Source organism: Gallus gallus, chromosome 3 (genome assembly GCF_016699485.2).
Source record: "Gallus gallus isolate bGalGal1 chromosome 3, bGalGal1.mat.broiler.GRCg7b, whole genome shotgun sequence".
NCBI lineage: Eukaryota > Metazoa > Chordata > Aves > Galliformes > Phasianidae > Gallus > Gallus gallus.
Window position 1 is genome coordinate 13,445,390 of NC_052534.1, and position 14,985 is coordinate 13,460,374.

The window sequence follows — 14,985 nt, forward strand, 5'->3', positions numbered from 1 at the left end:
TCATTGTCCTTTGGATCACACCTTTGCTAGAAGCAGGTGAAGATCAGGTGTGTGGATGGTAATTGCAGAGATACGGCTCCAACTGTGTGTGATAAAATTTTCTTTGTATCACATACAGGAGAGTGTGCTAGTGTGGAATATAGAGATCCAGCACTCTGATAAAGGCACATGGTGTATATTTTCCATTACAAGCACTGCAATTTCCTGAGGACCATAGGCCTTGGGGATCCACCACCCCTTCCAAGGACTGAGCTTCCTTGAGTGGAGGAGACTGTGATCGCCTAACTCCTCCCATACCAAATTATCTGCAGCCCTTTGAACCTTGGGGTTAGAGCCCCATGGGGTTTGGCCTCAGAGCCTGGTGCATCCAACACGTCTGCAGAGCATGGCCATACCCAGAACAGAAGAGAGAAGCTGCCTGGGACACAGGGGACATAGCCCTGGCATGAGCAGCAGTGAGTGATTTTATCACTCTTCACGCTTTTCTTTCTCTGCTTCCCAACTCTGTGGAGTCTTAAAGGTCAGAGTACTTAAGCACACCGAAGGAAGTGCCACATGTAGTATTTGTCTTTGCAGAAATACAGCATAATGGTGACTGTTAAACCTCCTTATTTCTGTGCATCAACAGTCCCTGCAAAATAATGTGGTAACAGAATATATCTAGAAGCAGATGGTGAAGCAGAAAGTGAGTGCTGGAAAGTGGCTGAATGCGGCAACCGGAGCACCGTGGGCAGGCCTCTGCCAAACCTCAGGCGACGAGCTGTGGAGCTGTGGGTGTCCTGTGAGTTTGGGGCAGAGCCGTGGGTAGAAAGCAGGAGCTTCGGCCTGTGGAGAGAGGAATGAGGGTGAGGAAGAGATGACAGCTCCTGTAGGGATGTCCCTGCATCTTGTGCCACCTGCCTTCATCTTCCCGGTAGAATTCTGGCCAGACCAAGCAGTACTCTCTGAAACCCCAGCCCAGAGGAATGGGGTTGGTTGGTGCTGTTGCAGACTCCAGGTAAATCATGCTGGCCTCATCTGTTGTTGGACCCCTGCTGTTATAATGTGTCAAGTGGCCAACACAACCCAATCACACATCTGGGTTATTTTAAGAGTTAGAATTACAGGTATGGTCTCAGCTGGCCCACGGTTGCGTTTGCATTTTTTCAGCATAAATGCAAATTGTAATCCGGCCAGTGAGGTGAATCTTTGCATGTGTCCTGGTGCATGCAAAGGTGCAAGTTTCCTTGAGACTTTCGTCGTAGTTACGGTGTGGGTTAACCCCAGTAGGCAGCCAAAAGTGAAACAGCCGCTCACTCACCTACTCACAGTGGGATGGGGAACAGAACTGGAAAGGTAAAAGCAAGAAAACTCGTGGGTTTGAGATAAAGTCAGTTTAATAGGTAAAGCAAAAGCTCTGTGTGCAAGCAAAGCAAAATAAGGAATTAATTCACTACTTCACTTTGGCAGGCAAACGTTCAGCCATTGCCAGTAAAGCAGAGTATAACAATAACTTGGGAAGACAAACACCATTGCTCTGAGTGTCCTCTCCAAGTTGCTCCACCTTTTCCCTAGCTCTCATTGCTGTTAAGGGGTTGAGTACAAAGTCACGTCGTGTGGAGCATCCCTTTGGTCAGCTCTCCAGGCTGTGTCCTCTCCTCGTGCACCTCTGGCCTCCTTGCTGGCAGCACAGCATGAGAAACAGAGAAGGTCTTCATGCTGTGTGGGCACTGCTCAGCAACAACTAAAACTCTGGTGTGTTATCAGCACTGCTGGGATCACAAATACAAAACGTGGCACCGTATGAGACATTGTGAAGAAAATTAATTCAATCCCAGCCCAAACCAGCAGTATTCACCCTTTATTCCTTACTATTTGTGCTATGATCAGCTCCCACTGTATCCAGAACATGGTCACTAACAGCCACCCTCTTCCTATCCTTTGATTTATATGCAGATAGTGTGCTGCTTTGCTCTGTTGTTGTGTTGAGTTGCAGGGCTCCAAAGCCAGCTCTTGTTGGTTTACTGCTGCACGTGTGCTGCTTCTTGGAGACTTGAGATAATTAATGATTGCTTTTTGAAGGTCACAAAATTCTGGCTAATTTGTCTTTTCTTATGGAAAAATACTAAGATATATGATCTCAGTATGTGATGGTGGCAGAGGAAGAGCTATCGACAGAAATAGAGAATACTCCCGAGGATGCTTCCTAAGCTGGCAGCTAAAACTTGTCTGCTGAGCTCCCTTTTGGGTAACCGGAGAAGAATGGCTGTTAGCAATGGGAATTCTAAACCGTACCCAAGAGCGGTGCCTAGCACTCCTCATCCCGGGTGGGAATACCAACCAGCTGCTTGTTTTAGTGAAAGGAAGGCAGGAAAAGAAGGCAACTGTGGGAAGGAAGAGGCAGTGCGAGAGGGAGAAACATACGGTGCTGGCAATGATGTAGCAGAAGCACCACTGAGAGTGGAGGAGAAAACCAGAACGGCGTTCGTCTTAGGAGAGCAATGGGAACCCAGCGTGAGATGCAGTTCTGGAGGAGGGGAAGGATGGATGCAGCAGAGAAGAGGAGAAATGACACAGGCCAGATGGGTTTCAGCTGCTGCAGTGAGAGAGGAGGGCACAAAGGATTAAAGCAGTGCCAAGGGAAGATAAAAGCAGGTAGCACAAACTGGAAAAGTCTGTTCTCCAGCAGAAATTACAGCAGGAGAAGGCCACTGTTCTTTTTTTCCACCTAGATGTGCTAGGAAATGGAGAACGAGAGCCTCCTGGATTTCATTTCACAGCCTTCAGTTTGACCTGAAAAGTCTAGATTATTCCCAAGCAGCTTGCAGTGTCGGGGCTGAGCATGGGGGTTGGTTCGGTTAAGACTCTCTCATTTCTTGTGCTGCATTCACATCTGTGATTATTTATGGGTAAAAATAATTCAGTACAAATATAGTTGTGTCTGTCTTTAAGAAATCAAAGTTGTTGTGATGCCTGGGGCTGTGATGGAGAGAGCGTTAGAGATGCACAGGCAGAAAGCTGCCACTGTAGGGAGGCAAAGGAATCCGGAGTTAAATAAAGCAGCGCGCTCCAGCACCACACTTCCACCCAGCCTCTCTCCGCCACACTCGCACTACCGTGCGCGCTCCCCACAGCCCCCTCAGATACGTTAATTAGTGCGACAGCCTAACAATGAGAGCGGAGCGTCGTGTTTTGGCGGTGATAAGCCGAGCCTTACTGCCTGATCTAAGGCAGGCTGCCTCATACTGAGCTTTCAGCCGCTGTCGTGATAACGGATGGAAGTGGCGGAAAAAAGGGGAAGCTGGGATCTCTCCGTGGGGAGACGGGAGGCTGCAAGGCACTGACTGCGGGCGGCACAGCAGCGCGAGCCAAAGCGCAGACATCCCCCGCTGGAGGAGAAGCAGCGAGCTCTCCAGAGAGCTCCTGCCGCAGCCTGCTGCTTTTAAAGTCTGGTCAATAAACATTAGATGCAATGGATGTTTCTTTGTCGATCCCTTGATATGAACTTCAGTTGCGCTGGATACTAGCCAGAAGCCGTAAAATGCTTTTGTGCTGGTTTATTAAAGAGGAACTTCAATTACCTTATTAAGAATTGACCATTTTCTCCCAGTATATGAAGATCAAAATCTGTCAGTGCAGCTCAATGATGATTTCTCACGCCCTGAAGAGGAAATAGCCCAGCGCTGCTGGGATGTCCCAGAGCATCCTGGCTCTCCCAGTACCACCAGGTGTATTGGTGCCTCCTGTCTGCGGATGCTGTCTGTCTGTGAGCGGGGTTCAGAGCAGAGCAAAAATGTGCTTGAATGAAAACCCAGCTTTGAGGGCTATAAGCCAAGCACTGAGCTCCTGTATGGGACTTGGTTAGAGGTTAAAAGCAACCATAGGGTAAGACAACGATGCATTTGGAGGTGCTGCATTCCAAGGACCTGACGGAGGCAGTGCTGAGTCTAGCACCTATAGAAATGGGGAATTTACACTGCCTTCCTCACCTGCACACAGAAGGCTGAGCACAATTGGTATGTGCAGCTCCAGCAACATCTTTTGCCTTCCTCAGGGCATCATCTGTAAAAGCATCGAGGTTGCTTGGTGCATGCAGTTGAGGCTGCAGGATTTGAGGAGCAGACATCCATGGCCAGAGGAGTGAAGCACAGACTAAACCAACCCTGGGCATGTGCTATTTCATGCCAGACCATGAGCTGGCAGCTCGACTACTTGGAGAGAGACTTCATTTTGTGAGCGTGGCCAAACAGCAACTTGTATAAATTAAGGAGAAATGCTGCTGAGCAGTTTGATGTTTTATAGGCTTCAGAAAGCCTTCTTCTTGGTAGACAGATTCCTGTCCTTCAGATGCTGAAATACACTCACATGGAGGATGTTCAGGCAATCTGGCAATCTGCTTGTGACGAATTAGCTTTTTATTTTGTTGTTGTTGGTTGATATTAATCCCACTAAGCCAAATGGCGTAGATTGTATTGAGGGGGATACTGCTAGTTGCTACCCAAGTAAGACAAGCTACTGAAGTCTTGGAGTGAGCTGGTGTTTCCCAGCTACTAATCCACCTCCTAATGGAAGTGGGTTAGTAGATCGCCCTCCATGCAGCCTTACAGTATTTGAAGGGAGCCTATAAGCAGGAAGGGGAACAACTTTTTACACAAGCAGATAGTGATAGGACAAGAGGGAATGGCTTTAAGCTACAAGAGGGGAGATTTAGGTCAGATGTTATGAAGAAATTCTTTACTCAGAGGGCAGTGAGGCCCTGGCACTGCTGCCCTGAGCTGTGGGTACCCCATCCCTGGAGGTACTCCAGGCCAGGTTGGGTGGACCCTGGGCAGCCTGAGTTGGTGGGGGGCAGCCCTGCCCATGGCTGGGGGTTGGAGCTGGGTGGACTCTGAGGTCCCTTTCAACCCACGAGACTCTACAGTTCTCACCTGAAACCAAGCACCACGACTCAAACAGGATGTCTCCCTTTGCTCTGTTGTTTTGCAGCTTAGATTATTAAAACAACTCATTTTCAAGGATCAAAGCTTATGTCAGCTTAGAGAACCCACCCACAGCACAAGCTCTTCACCAGGGGTTATATGGCAGAGTAAGAAGCGTGGGATGGCAGAGCTGGCCCAGGGGTGTTGAACTGGCTGCAGGAATGACCTGCTCTGGGGCTGCTGTCACCTGCTACTTCCCACAGAGCTCCTCAGCAATATCCTAGATCTAAGTTAGCCTCAGTCGCAGCCAATGCTCTTCCCTGTGCAACTCCGAGCTCTGGGTCCTGCTCTAGGAACAACCTCTGAGCGGCCGGGGTGAGCTAACGGTAATAGCAACAGGAGCCACGGAGTCTGTAAAGCAAAATCAATGAGGCAGGATCTAAAAGCTGTACTAAATAACTCCTCAATAATCATAAATCTCATTACCAACGGCTCTCAAGCTGCTTTACGATGAAAATGAGACCTTCACTTTGCAGAGGGGGAAATTCAAGCACTGAGGAACGAAGTGATTGTTCCTAGAGATGCAGGAGGGAAACAAAGGGCTGGATGTCTGTGTCGGTATGTTATCTGCAGGGCTGCATTGCTTCCCTCCCTCTGCTGAGCAAAGCCAAGTGGGAATAGGCTGGCTGTTGCTGATGGGCTCCCCGCGGGTGTTTGGGATGCAATTCCCCTTGGGCTGCAGAGCAGGCACAGGGCTCTCGGGCTGCCTCTGCTCTTCCCCAGAGTCCTGTGTGCGCTCCAGGCAGGCGAGAGGCGGTCTGGTCCTTTCTCTGAGCTGCAGGTGGGAGTTTGGGGCTGTAAGCAGCCATAGATGCATCAAGGCTAAGTGTTGCAGGATGGCTTCTGAAGGTGCAAGGAGAAAATCAGGTGGGACATTATAAGGGTAGGGATGCAGTTTCAAGACAGAGCCTTTAACCTTTTTTTTTGCCTTTCTTGTCTGTAAGTTGGTTATACCAGTATTTACTTCTTGCAAGGCAATGAGAACGAGCTCCTAAAGCACCGCGGTGTGATTAAACAAGAAATACTACCCCGAGTGATGTGCTTTATGGCTTCAGGGTTTCTGTCAGGCACAAAGGGAAAGAAAACGCAGGTTGTGCCTGTGCTGGCTTTTTAACGAGGATGAGTGAGCTTTTGCAGCAAAAACCCGACGCTTTGGCTCATCACAAGGGCTCTCCTCTGCCTTGGCTTTGCATCAGCAGAGGGCGGCAGAGATTGGAAGAAAACACCGCGACAAAAATCCTGCAGCAGTGGCCAGAGAGGGGAGGGGGGGAATTGTTCTTGCCATACATTTGCATGAGCCGCCTGCACGTTGCTTGGGGACGGCGTGTCCCCCAGACCCTGCCGGCCTCTTTTCAGCTCAGCAGCTCAGCTGGGAGCTCAGCCCTGCATTGCTGATGGACTTTGAAGGAACGCAAATGTACTTCTGTCCTTTTGGCCCGCGCTTTGCAGTGGCATCTTGGTGCTGTCAGCAGGCTGGCAGGAGGAAAAGACGGTGGTTAAATATTTGCAAGGAACAGAAAAAGCAATTCACGATGACATCTGAGCCCCGGGCTTTGCTTTGAGCTGCCAGGAAAATAGAGCGTGCAAAATGCTCTCGGTCCCTGCTGCCAGCGGAGGGAAAAGCCTCGAGGAGGGACCTTTTCTCCGGCAGCAATTGGGATTCGCGGTGTGTTGGCAACGGCCCCTTTTCCTCCTTCGGCTGCGGCTGCCTCCGTGCAGAGCTCCTCTTCCTGCCTTCCCCTCTGCAGTCACAGCCCGAGGGTTAAAAAAGCACCGCAGAGACAGCTCGGGCCGCTCACGCCCAGGTTCCTGCCCACCCTCTGCATAGGGACCGTCGCCAGCAGCGGTCCCCCACCGAGACGGTGCCAGGGAGCTTCTCACCGTCGCCTTGGGCTGAGTCTGCGCACATCTGCAACAGGGAACAAATCTTCACAGCGAGGGAAGGCACGCAGCGCCAGCAGGTGCCACAGCACATCAGCATCACCCCTCTGCTCAGGCTGCTGCACGCTGCTCTCGGGGGGCACCACCCAGCAGCATGGGCCGGTGCTACCAAGAAGCAAAGGGACAGCACTGGGTAGCAACTGCCTCTGCTCTGCTCTGCTGCGGTTACCTCGAGCACAGTGGGGCTGCGGATGGGGAAACCTACTTGCTGGACTGTAGCTCCAAGAACAGGATTATTAGGGCTCCAATTATTTGCACTGTATGACAATTAGGATCATTCGTTTAAATTGTAACTTGTCGTTATTAGAGGCTGCAGGAGAAGGAAGGAACCAATATTTGCTTTGCTTAGGAGTGAGCCTCTCAGTGAAGCAAAGCTGTCCGCTGAGGGCTTGCAGGTATATATTTGGCATACATTGGAAGGATTAAATGATCTAGAATATCCACAGGGCTGCTGACTGCTTTGGCACGGCGTCTTGCCTGTTCCGATGTGACTTTCAGTTGTGCCTTTCCCTTGTGCTGTATTGTTTTGGCAGAGTTTCTTGCTTCCAGGCAACTTTCTGACAGTTGTCAGTACTGCAGGCAGAAAACCCGGTGGAAAAGCACTGACGTCTCAGCTGCTGCAATGTAAGCCTTTTTAAATTATAAGGCATTTCTCACTACAAAAGGAAGGAGCGGGGCGTTTCTTGCCTCTCTTCACTGTGATGGGGTATGCCAGGATTGAATCCTTCCTCCTCCTTTTTCCTACACGATTATTAAGCTCTTTTTGTTTTTCCCATTGCCTCTTAACAAGGTTGACAAGCAACCCGTAGATATGTGACTCTGTAAAATGAGTGGGCTCAGCACTGTCTTTATCACAGTTTCTGGAACTGAGTTTCAGACTGAAAATGCTGAGGACGGTTACTGGAGAGTTTGTCAGACACGCTCTGTATGGGGGCCTTGAGGTGCAGAAGAAGAGAAGAATGAGCAGCTCTGATAGAATCATGGAATTACAAAATAATTTAGCCTGGAAGAGACCTAAAGCCCACCCAGCCCCAACCTGCAGCCATGGGCAGGGCTGCCCCCCACCAGCTCAGGCTGCCCAGGGCCCACCCAACCTGGCCTGGAGTGCCTCCAGGGATGGGGCACCCACAGCTCAGGGCAGCAGTGCCAGAGTCTCATTGCCCTCTGAGTGAAGAATTTCTTCATAACATCTAACCTAAATCTCCTCTCTTAGTTTAAAGCCATTCCCTCGTCCTACCAATATCTGCTTGTATAAAGCTCCCTTCAAGACAGGAAAGTCTGTAGCACGAGAGTTGAATGGTGGTCATTGGCATCTTAGATTTGGGGCAGATTTTTAAATCTAAGTATCTTGTATCTTTAACTCTAGATGCTTTACATCTCCTCCAGCACCTACAAACTGTGTCATTGTGCACTAACACTCCTGAACTTGCACCATTAACACAACAGATAATTCCCACCAGCACAGCACTGCACACAAACCTCTCCCAAGCAGCCAGGAGCACTGCAAACACTGCGTGGCAGCACCCAGTGGTTAGCACTCAGCCCTGCAGCCCAGGAGTTCCAAAGTGATGGGTCAGACATACCCCGAGCAGTCGTTTGTCTTCCCTCGCTGTCTGAGCGTGCAAACAGAGTCAAGTAAATACAACTGGCCAAACACTGCAGATTTTATTTTTTATGAAAACTATTAATGGAAATATTGTTAAAAGAAAACTTTAAGGATGAAATTTCCTTTTTTTTTTCCTCTTTTTTTTTTTTTTAATCAAAAAAATGTACCTTTCTGGAGCTCCAAGGAAATGGTCACTTTTGAAGGTTTTGATGACAAGCTTCATAAAAATGTTATCAGGGGGAAAATATCCCAACATTATTCCAATGCTCCGTAAGCAGGTCTTGCTGTGAATGCTCAGGACTCATTTTAAAATCAATTCCTGTAAACAAAGCAACACACAGCTCTGAAATTCATTTTATGAATATTGTTTTGTATTCTGGAAAAGTTTCCTCCTCCGGTTGCTCACAGAAAGCAAACCACACGAGGTTAGCATCCTGGCCTCAACTTCTTTGTTTAGAAAAATATATGCAAAGGAGCATTTCAAAAGCTGCTGATGCTTTTCAGCATACAGAAAGAGGCTTGGTAGGCAAAGGTAGGTATTCCTCGTTAACTGAGAACCTAAGAGCTCTTTAACCAGCATGGCTTTAAGGGGCACAGAGTGACTTCAAGGAACCATGAAGCTCTCATGCTGGTAGGGGAAGAGCACAGTGGTTTGCAATTAACCAGCCCAGTCAGAGGCAGCTGGGAGGGGAGGGCTGAGCACCTCCATAAATGAGGTGCCCTCAGGTGGGAGCTGGATGGAGTAAAGGCTGAGTGATGCTGGGGAGACACTGTGGTAGTGCTTTCAGGTGGATTAAGGTATTGTGAAGTGGGGATTAAGAGGAGGGAGGGGGTAAAAGTGATGATGAAATGTTTTCCTAGTTATTTCTTTTAGTAATGGATGTATTTGATCTCTTCCATTCTTCTTAAGTGGATGTCAGCTCATTCTTTCCAATCAGATAGTAACTGCTGGCAGAAGCATTCAGAATTAATGGGCAATCTGAAGTTGCTTTTGATTTGTGTTTCTGGTCCTCCCTCTGTAGAGGCTGTGTTGCACACCAACAGCTCCCTGTAATGTGCTGGGTTTCTGTCTCTTTCAGCCATGCAGAAGGAACTATATTACTCTAAATCACTAGGTTCCTATTCTCATAGTTTATTGCTCAATTTTCTGCAGCTCTTCTGCCTCTTCCTTTTAGGGTACCTGAGCTCTGTTTCTGCTGTAAGCAACATGTCTGAGGCTGTAGCAGTTGGACAGGTGGAGCAGCACCATTGGAAGCCCTGTGCTACAGGATGAGAGCTGTCAGATTGTACAAGCACTGGTGGTCATAGGAGAGACAGCTTCGTCACCCTCCCTTCCAGTAAGATTGCATTGCTTTTTCTATTATTTCATGTTTCTTGGCTCTTTTTTATCTTTCTAGAGGGTCCCAAAGGCTTATAATGGCAGTGTATCATGACTTAGCCCTGTCCCTGTTGAGTTCATTGTGGGAGAATACAAGGGAAGCCCTTGCTTGGAAATGAGGGAAGCCTTCTTCCTCCAGCCCTTCAAAGCCTATTCAGCTCTTTTTCTTAAAACTCTTCCCTGCTCTGTTAATACAAATGAGATGTTCCCCAGAGCTATGGCAAGGGACTCATAGCAGTAGTAAGGCTGAATTAAATTTCCTGGAGTTCAAGCTTGAACAATTCATAATGTGGGCTATTCAAGAGCCATTCAGAGGTCTTAAGCCATAACCATATTTATTATTTCCACTGTGTTTACACTAGCTTAAGAATTGAACTTTTTGTACTGCCTGTTCTCTATTAGCATCAGAGAATAGATCGCTGTGACTGGAACACTACTTTTGTTGTGATTTGCTTTCCAAAAAACAACTATGAATAGTAAGAGTATTGAAAATAGGAAGCAGGATGGAGAAGCGTTTGCTTACATTAAATACACATTTATGAATCATAATGGTATATATGGTAAACTAGAAAAACTACATGTACTTGATGTAAGAAACCTGTAAAATAGCCTCAGTACCAGGTGAGAGGACTTCTTGTCAAATGTATTTTGTTTTGTGGCCATTACAGAAGCTATGGTAATCCCAAAGTGATGATTTGCACTGTTTGCTTGGACAACACAATCAGAGCCTTGAGAATCTCGTTAGAAATGGCAGAAGCAAGCTGGTGAAGCTATAGTGTGGTTTAAGGGAGCCTTCAGGAAGTGGAACTACACAAAGGGACAGACATACTGTGCATGCTTGCGTTTCGGCAATAGGTGGAAATGTGTGTGTTTGAGTGGGGAGACAGATGAAAAGGAGAGATGGAGGTAGCTGGCTTCATGTACCTCTAAGTTTGGGAAGAAAGGATGCTGTTAGGTGTCACAGAACTTCAAGCTAGGCCTGAAAGAAGTTTGTAATCTGCTGAGGTGTTGTCCTTCAGATATGTGTTGGTGCACAATTGTTATCTTCTTATCTCCTGTAGTACTGGGTAAGTTTTGGAGCTGTTATGGAGCACTGAGGCTTCCTGAGTAAATAAGAACCTCTGAAAAGCTCTCTGATATCAAAGTATTGTGTTTTGCTCGCACAAATGATGTGTGACTGTGGTATCTACAACACCAATACCCAGCCCTGTGTAGTGCAATAGAATGACAAGTGAAGCACTTACTTCGGTAGTAGCTATCCTGCGGGTTTGAAATGGTCCTTGAAGATTCAGAAGTGTCTTGAACATTAAATGAGAATTGCAGAGTGACTATGAACCACAACTGTAGTACAAAGCACCTCGTCTTAAGTTGCGCAGATGTGCAGGGTTCATCTTTCCTTTTCCTTTAAGTATTGCTGCCCTCTGTCTGCTTAATTTTTCTGCAGTTTTTTCCCCTTTGATTTCTCACTTGTGCTGCTTGTATCAAGCATCTTATTCAACCAGCTTAAACTCCCACCTGCAAGTTTCCTTTTTCTCAATACTTTCTGACACAGCTGACTGAACTTTCCAGAATAATCCCTCACTTGGAGAGTGGTGCTTTACCCTCTGCTCCCAAGGTCTATTTCTGGCACTTGGTATCCTTCAAAACTGTCCATGAAGTCGCCACTCAGCTTTTCTATGATCAGTCCATTAGCACTGAGTCTTTTGCTCCCCTCCCTGCTCCATCATTCCATACTCTTCCTTCTGCAGATGTCAGTTCTAAGCTCTGCAGCTTCATCTCTTGACTCCTCTTACTTTTTTCAAACTCCAGCTTTTGGTTGATATGCAGACCTGCTGCATCTATGGCACAGAGCTTTCAATGACTCTGCGTGTGATTTGAGATGCAGGTATAGTTGGGTGATGTTTTTGTTTGATCTTATTTTGCCAAAACCACGCAGATATTTAGTGGCTGATTTCTTCTGTTAGAAGTCTGAGAGCTTTGCTCTCTGTCTTACCTCTGTTTTTCTGTCACCCTTCTGTCTCAAAGCTCTTGACCACTTTCAGAAGAAACCAGAGGCCGGGTTTTTCTGCTGTCAGGCTGTGTCTAGTTCAGAGAGGTTACAGTGGCACCAAAGAGATGATGCCAGAGAGCACAGCCACTGGCTTCTGGCCTTAGGGTACTTGAATCAGGTGACTATAATACTGGAATTCTTTAATGGTGTTTTGACTTCCTTAACACCAACCTGACTGGGTGTTAGGTTTATTGTACCTTGTTCTCTGGAAATGCCACAAGGCAGTTCTGTGTTTGTTTTACACACTGGGGAGTGTCACTGCCTCTTCCTTCTGGAAACAAATACAGGGTAGGCTCAGGTATATAAATAGTGACTCCAATTACTGTTTGGTACCATCAACAGACAGCACAGTGGCTGCCCAGCTGATATGCTCTTAATGTTAAGACAAACACTGAAAGGCCTAAAATACAGCCCCATATCAGCTGGAAGAATTAAAAAGCCCTACCCAAACCACCTGAAGAAAGCAACTGGAGGTGGAAGTAGAAATTCCTGACTTGGATTCCTAGGTCATGTTCCTGTGGTATGTTTGGGAGTGCTTCCTAGACGAAGAAGAGCTGCTGCCCGATGCCATAGGAGGAGCAATAGGCAGCTCTAGCTCTGGCAGGTCAAATTGCTAGGATGTGCACTAAGACAAACGGTGCCTTGGGCAGGGAAGCCCTCTGTGATTCACAACTATTTCAAATGCTCATTAACAGAAGTATAATTGCTGAATTAGAACTCCTTCCTGTGCGTATTGTGGTAAATGTTTCTTCTCTTGCACAACATGAGCTGTCTCCATACCTGCATGTGGTGGTAGCTAACCTTGCACTGCATGTGGTGATGTGCCTCTCACCTCTTCCATCACTGCTCACTGTGCTCCATCAGAAAGCAGTCCCATAGTACTGTGGCCAAGACAAGCAGTAGGAACTTCCTGGTGTAGTTATTCTGATATGTTCTGCTTTAACTGGGGTGCTTGTTTCCAGCAGTGCACACTTTTGGATTCCTCATATATGAACACCTGTCTCAAAATAAGTGATTTTTACCTACAAACATCTTTTGCTCACGCAGCTTCTTAAATTTACTAGGGGTATATAATACCCACAGAGTAATGTTGAAGGCAAAGCAAGCACAGCTTATTCTTACGGTAGCACGTATTGATGTACATGTGTGCCTTGCTGTCAGTATGTGAAGGCCATGTCATGTTTTATGTCCAGTTCGTTAAGATTTTTGGCATGAATTCCTGTTCCTTTAAAGGCTTAGCTTATAATTGGTCTTTAGCATGTAAGTAGTTCATGTTGGTAGTTGAATGGGACACTAATGGCTCTGCTCCAGCTTGTGAGGTGTAATCAGCACGCCAAGGTCAGCCAGAACACGTGGGTTCACTACATCCTGGGATGGATATCTTCTAACATGGCTGACCTCCTGGGAAATACAGCATTGGACACAGAAGGTGTATGAATGCATATGAATGTCTGCTTTGCTTTTTTTATATGTGCACCTATCTTGTTTCTCCTCCAAACAATTCCAATATTTTTAAAAATTGAAAATACTTGATGTAACACTGTGGTGTGCTCAGCAAAATTGAGTAGATGGGTACTTACTGCCCCAATCTGTCATGCAGAGGTCTGTCTAAGACTGCTTTACTTCCTGGACCTGGTTATCTTGATGGCACAGTGCACGTGGAGGCAAAGGACCTGCGCCTCCAGCCATCTCTGTGCTGTCTGTGTGCACTGTTGCTGTAGTATGACAGGGAGTCCCCAGAACTGCTCCTTCAAGCTAGAGCCATCCTATCTGCTTTGGTCTGTGTGTATGCAAATACTTGTGAGACATGAAGTGGCAGCCTGCTGTGCAGAATAGTAATGCAGGCCAAGGGAGAATGAATATTTTGTTCTGTGTTATGCTGTGTATAGTGAAGGCACAACTCTCGCTCCCTTTCTTTTTGTGGGACAACATGTGTAGATTGTGTGAGAGTTTGCAGCTCCTTCTGGCTGGGATGGAAAGGCACAAGGATGAGGCTTATAAGGAATTCTTGTGGGAGCTGAAAACAACTCCTTCTCAGTGCTTTTTTTTCTTCCAGTAGCTCTTTCAGAGGCTACTCACCAGCAAGCTTAATTCTACATCATTATTTCAGTTGACACAGATGACACATTCTGCTGGCTTGTTCCCTTTAACTTCTCTTCCAATTACCTTAATGCTTACGATTACCTTAACAAACACAAGCCAGATGAGGAGTGCTTCTGTAGTACTTGTGCAGAGGAGAGTGGAGCAGCTGCCTCTTAAAGGTGGAGTATTCTTCTGATTAATCTCTTCCAAAAGCCATATTACCTTATGAAATAAGCTAGGAATTTCTGACTGTCCTGCTGAATTTATTTTGATAGCTACTGTTTAGTGAACTGGCCTCGCATCTCTCCTTCTTTAAAGATGCAGTTTTATTCATCACTGTTTGAGCATTCTGCTCCTTGTCTGCACTGCCTTCTAGGCCCAGCATTCACTGTTGTTTTTATTCACAACCATCTGCAGCCAAGCAGAAGTTTTGTGCTGACAGGCAAAGATGATATGCTGATGTTAAGAATTCCAAGGCAGCTGATATGTTGAAATGGTATCTCACTTGCCTTTAAGGTTTTTCTTTATATTAGACTATTAAAATATAGGGATGTTGTTTCAAAGTGAGCAACTTCCATAAACTAATCATACACAAATGTGTTTATCTAAATGATATGTTCAGTAGTGGTATTTGAAAATACAAATAGTAGATGGGTCTAGTGAGGTACTTCACGTTTGTGTTGGGGATCTACTAATTTCTAACATTTGAATGTGCAGCTGGAGCTTAAAAGATTTACTGCATGTGATGTCACATAAGCAGTGAGTGGTGGTTACAAGGATGTAACAGCACAGTCTTTCCCTAGAAAGTTCCAACATGTTGGAACATGAGTTCTGTCCTCGTACCTAGGCAAATCCAGGCATGGAGATGCTGCATTATGTGTGTCAACAAAGGCAAAAATTGGTCTTTATTGCACAAATCAGAAGGAAATAACTGATTTTGAAGCTCAGATTCCAGAGTTAAGATTTGCAG

The 14,985-nt window shown here is 46.6% G+C and overlaps 1 protein-coding gene across 6 annotated transcripts in view; it reads left to right on the forward strand.

The window, feature by feature from the left end:
* Positions 1-14,985, forward strand: part of PAK5 (p21 (RAC1) activated kinase 5) — a 316,295-nt gene that overhangs the window by 122,769 nt on the left and 178,541 nt on the right. For 3 of the 6 annotated variants that reach the window (XM_046938631.1, XM_046938634.1, XM_046938630.1), the window contains one exon: positions 9,681-9,842. The gene's annotated coding sequence lies outside the window, so the exon portion shown is untranslated. Of the gene's footprint in view, positions 1-8,997; positions 9,137-9,240; positions 9,304-9,680; positions 9,843-14,985 lie in introns of those variants that run through there. The other 3 variants (XM_046938633.1, XM_046938632.1, XM_046938628.1) reach the window with 3 other exon arrangements.